This window comes from Bemisia tabaci, chromosome 1 (genome assembly GCF_918797505.1).
Source record: "Bemisia tabaci chromosome 1, PGI_BMITA_v3".
In the NCBI taxonomy this organism is placed as follows: Eukaryota; Metazoa; Arthropoda; class Insecta; order Hemiptera; family Aleyrodidae; genus Bemisia; species Bemisia tabaci.
The window spans coordinates 54752176-54758178 of record NC_092793.1 but is presented as its reverse complement, the minus strand read 5'-3'; positions in this window follow the sequence as shown (position 1 = coordinate 54758178).

Below are 6003 nucleotides of genomic sequence, written 5' to 3'. Positions count from 1 at the left end.
CGCCGTAAGAGCATTCGAATGTAGCCAAATTTCGTCTCGGAAAATTTTCATTCTTTAAGAAAGGTATGCATGGTTTTCCTTGAAACTTTCAGATGTTTTTCATCGAATTACGAGCAAAATTCTCTGAAAAATCTGAAGAAAAATATTAAGAAATATTCCGAAAAAGTGTGATTTTTTGAAGGAAATTTGGCAACGCGTGATGGCTCATACGGTGTTCTTCCAGCACAGTTCCCTGCTCCACATTCGCCGCCGAGAGCGTTCGCCGATTTGCTGACGCGCGAAGATGACCACGATGATTTCCATCGCAATCGAGGAGTCGACGATAGGGGAGAGACTTCGGCAAAAAGCAGTTAGCAAAACATTAGCTTTCGCAAATCTAACGTTAAGTGAGAACGGTGATGCACTTGGACTTCAAACGGCAGATTCTCGAGGAAACGGACTGAGGAGACGTCCCTAAATTACGTGACGCAAAATTTGCGGGTTTTGACACCCCTACCCCCCTGTAATGCTCAGTAACGATGTGCCTAACCCCCTTAAAAATTACGTAACGCTTGCCTGGACCCTACCCAAATAATACAAAATATTGATACATTGCAAAGATTTTCTTGGATGCAGGGTCTCATATATGCAAAAAAACGCTGCTGAACATCAAGACACGACTACCCCATGGTAAATTTTTGTGAATGTATCGTGACAGAATTACTTTTACGATGAGCTCTTCTTCTTGACAAATTGACAGCCGGCTGTTGCCTTTTCCTGGAGTTTTCCAGGTCATCAACCACTGTGAACTTCGAAGCGGCAAACCGCGACAGTAGGTTGTTTACCGACGTTTTATTTTCCTGTTTGCTTTATAAGAACACTGCGGATACACAATAATAAAACTTAAAACAGAAACCGCAGGAGTTTTATTGCGTCAGAGCGTGGGGTCGCCGGGCTATTCGCTGCGGCATGTTGACGCAAAAGCGTTGCCATCTGCACTGAGAGTTTTGCACTGATATACCGTGTTGATGTAACAATTTCAAAGGGGGGTGAAAATCATACCCACCAGCCGGATGATGATTGGAATTGATAGACAAAGCGGTGGACAAGAGAGACGACTGAAAAATGGAGTGATCCTAGTACTTGAAACGTGTGATTTTTATAGATTAAGGGGGAAATGATGGACTAACTATAGAGTCCCCCGTGGGTTGCCATTACTTAGTCCATTACTTAACTCTTTTTTCCACAGCAACCACTCGCTTCCACCAATAAGATCGCTTGGTTTTCACATTGTCTTCTTTATCTATTGCTTTGTCAGTCGATTTCAATAATCAGCCCGCAGTTAATGCATATATAAGGTTCGAAGTAAAATTGATGGTATCTACTTTGACGCGATCATTGGGGGACGCTAGGAGAAATCCTTATCTCTAATTCAATAAACTATCCACCTGCAATACAGTTTTGCTTTATTTCAGATTCTCTGGTAGTGATGGTCAATTCCTGAAATGTCTGGGAATATTTATCCCCTTCCACCCCTCGACAGTGCGGCGGGGGAGGGAGGTGTCAAATTCGATAATTACATACAAAAAAATTGAACCGGTTTTTTTCCTAAATGATAAAAGCGCTACAAACACGATTTTGAGGAGAACGAGAAATCTGTATTACTTAACCGGTTAGCTAAAACCGCGAAATGGCTTTTTGAGGCCTTTTTTGATATACGCACACGTCATTCTGCTGTAGAATGCGTCTTGGTACAGGCAATAATAATCCCTCCAAAGCCCATTTTTAAAATTTTAGGGTCATATTTTTAGAATCATTTTTAGGGCCAATTAACCCTCGCGACGACGCTTCTGTAGCGTCAGGAAAATTACACATCATCGGCTGGACCGTCACATTGTTGCCGTAAGTTCAATTTTCCCGCTGAATTTGTAGCAACAGTGTAGAGGAAATTGACAACACTGCGAGGTAGGACTAGGACTGATGAGAGGAAACTCACGCGGCGTGGCACAATTCGCCGTTCCTCTGGTGTAAGGACGTATCTCTATTTTTATTTAAGCCCCGAAAAGCACGGCATTATGCGAATAAGGGGGCTCAAGTGGAAATAGAGATACACCCTTACGTCAGAGGAGCGACGAATTGAGCGTAACTTGCGTAATTGCCGCGATGCGATGTACGGGGTGATCAAGCTTCGATACGCTGAGATAGTGGTGAATGCTGTAGTCAACAAGTGATGGACGATGCTCAGCAGTTACTGTTGCCAGACTCTTGCTTCTAACCCAATCCGCGGGTATTGAAATTGATAGACGAAGAAGTATAGGGAGTATGGAGCAACGTCTCTTGAAATCGAAAATATAGATTATTTGGCTAGATTAAAAAATCTCAAGGTTCCGCATCACTGGAAAAAATTCGCTTGGATCTAGAGTCCAGACTCTTAAAAACATTGTCACGGAAACATACTCTTGATTCAATCCGATTTTTCCTTGAATCGTAGAGCCGAGCCTCTTGATTTAGGCGGATTTCCTTTCGATTCGAGAAAAAAATCGATTGTATCAAGAGTATGTCTCCGTGTCAATGTTTCTAAGAGTCTGGATTCTAGATCCAAGCGACTTATTTTTTTGTGTGAGGAAAAATAGCCTGACTTTCCAGGTTTTCCAGACCACCGGAAAACCCGAGAGGGGGAAGGGATGCGTATCAGTTCCTACTTTTCGCAACCTAATTTCGATTTAATCGAGCCGAGGATACGCGATGCGTCGGCAGTTGCTTTAATTTACTTAATTATCCTTCGATGATAGATGCACAACTTTCTCTCTCCAATCGGCGGGACGGCCGGCGGCGTTGGCACACAGCGGGATAGAGCCGAGACGCTCTCCCGCCCCCAGCCCCAGCCCTCTGTCTTATAGACAGCCATGCTAAGTAAAAACGTCGTATTAGCATTCCAATGTTGTCAAATTTCTTCTTCAAAAATATTTAATATTGAAGAAAGTAATGAATGTTTTCCCTTGAAATTTTCACACTTTTTAGATCAAATTACGAACGAAATACTGTAAAACATCCGAGGGGAAGTATTTAAAAATTTTCGTGAAAATTAGTGATTTGTCGAAGGTAATTTGGCAACGCCGATAGGTCTTACGGCGTTCTTATTACTTACAACGACAGTAGAGGAGTAATCTCCTCGAAATCGGCTGCCGGTGGCCGAGTCTTGGCAACAATTTAAAAACATCTCTTCCCTGTCGCCATTTCCTGCAGTCGCTGCGCCACACAGTGGATCGAGTCAATAAGAGAGGTCGGGCAAAATTTTGTAACTTTAAAAGCTTTTAACTCCGTTCATGCGAAATTTTGAGGTTCTAAAAGTGGCTTCATTGACTCCCTCGTGAAATTTTCCTCTGGAAACATCCCTTAAAATTTAAAATGTGACGTAATAACCATCAAAATATGCACTTGTAGTCAACAATTTCATGTCCGACCTCTCTGATTGACTCGATCCACTGTGCGCCGTGCAGTTGCCATTCGACAGTTTCACGCTTTAGGGATTGAGACGAGCGAGTAAATTCCTATGAGAAGTGTCATACAGTACAGTGGCCTGGCGTGCTTTGCGATATATCGATTCATCTGCCATTTAAACCTATGGAAAAGGATCGATGAAAACGGTGTTTACAACGGACACCTTGAAGGTCGATTCCTTACAATAGTTTCAAATGGGGAAATATCGATAATCGATCATTCACGCCTCGCCACTGGTTTTTTTTTTTTTTTTTTTTTTTTTTTTTTTTTTTTTTTAAAGAAAGTTTATTCAAGAAATTACACAATTACAAAGATATTAATTTATCTTATTTTTAACTTATTACTAATGCCTCTGTAAATAAAACTTAGAACACTGGTGTCATAACGGGACCGAGTCAAGCAAATTGTGTCGCAGTGTGGAGAAAAAGTCAGAGCATAAATTCTTATTCGCCGTTTTTGAGGCTAAAATTACGACCTCAAGTAATCTCATAGGCATCTGAATCAGTGCCTGTAACTCTCATATGCACAACGCGACGCGGTTGAAACTATGATGAGATAACCGATTCCTTGAACTGAAAACAAGGAATAATTTTTAAATGAATATTTTATTTCAAAATCAATCTGTCCCTAAAGGATGCAAAGTTCTTTATGAAAGATTGAGTGTCAACCATCGGTCATATAGTCAAATGCTCTGCTCTCCTTGGATCAAGAAAAAGATAAAAATGTGTCACTGGGATCGGTTACTTAAATTCATGAGCATTATCTCTATCAAAATAATTTGATTAGTTCGATTTATGAGTACAGTTCGATTCGACACTCTGGGAAGCTTTTGGTCCGAAAATTTTGTGGAACACTCCTTTGTGTTCGGTCAATGACTCAATTAATGATTACTGCAAACTAAGGTCACTTTTAAAGCGGACTTTCACTTTGACTTCATTGAAGACTTGTCGGAAAAATGACAAGTTTTTTTACTTACTTTATTTTCCCTTTCATATTCAAGTTGTCCATTATGATATGTTTTAGGACCAGATTATCAAGATTACCGAAACTCCGTTGTTTTAGAGGCAAAGATGCAAGGTTGGATCCTATCAATTAGTTCATTTACATTTCTACACTGGCGTTTAAGTCTCTGATACAGGGGCCCATAAGCATTGCTACACCTAACTCCCGAACGAAAATTCTCGTTCCTTTTAAAAATAGTGTATAAGTACGATGTTTACAATAAAAGCGGGAGAGGAAATCTGTGATTGGATGATATGTCATCAGAAACCATTATTCACGACTGAATATCAGAGAAAGAATATGTTTGAAATAGGACGGATGTTCCTTGTTTCCTCGCATATCTACGATCATTCTCATATCTCATCTTAATCTTCAAGAATGCGATTCAGAGCCCTTTATTGCGCATTGGAGGGCTGAGGGATGGCAATCGAAGAATGCATCTCAGGGATCAATGGGAGGGGGATATAAAAGGGGTAAATGGGGTAGGGTAATGGTGGTCATAAATCGGTTCACGCGCGGCGAGGGCTTAACCACAGGCTGCGAACTCCTCGCGCAAAGGTGCCGAACTTATAATAATTTTTAAGCATTAAAAAATGTAATGGATTCATGCAAAAGGGCCCTTGAGGTGAAAACTTAAATCGCTCATGGTGGTGAAAAGCCCTATTTGTGGTGATGAATTTGAAGTTTTAGTTTTATATAAACGCTAGACACTGTTATGCATAAGATTGCATGAGGTTAAAACAGGGCATCATTTGCAATATTCTAAACATTTTGTGATATTTTTAAATTAATCGTTGCTAAAGCTGACATTTTCATGCACTGGAAAAACAAAACACATTGGATCTAGAGTCCAGACTCTTAAAAACATCGACAAGAAAAAATACTCTTGATTCAATCGGATTTTTGCTTAAATCAAGAACCAAGCCTCTTAATTTGAGCGGATTTCCTTTTCATTTAAATAAAAATCTGATTGAATCAAGAGTATATTTTTCTTGTCGATGTTTTAAGAGTCTGGACTCTAGATCCAATGTGTTTTGTTTTTCCAGTGTGTGTTTTTTTCTTCTCAAATGTGCGATGGGGCATTCTCTAACTTTGACTTGCTCTCAAAGGGTCAAATTTTAAATTTGTGTAATGTCCTTCAAGTCAAATGATGCAGTATTAACTTTTCTCACTTGTTAGCTATCTCATTAATTTGTTTTCCATCTGAAGGGTGTTTTTGTGCAGGAATCAATTAATTATCTCATGAAAGGAGCAGAAAGTGAAGTTGTATCCGACTAGGCGAGACGTGACGCGTGACGTGTGGAGAGATTCTTAATTAATATGCTGTTAGTGTGGAGAAAAATTAGAAAAAAACGAGCAAATTCAAGTAATTGGATAGTGATTTTCCAAAATTTGGTGGCAATTTAGTTTTCAACACTAGCAAAATAAAGTAGCTTGGATCTGGAGTCCAGACTCTTGAAAACAATGACAAGAAAAAATAATCTTGATTCAATCGGATTTTTACTTAAATCAAGATCCAAG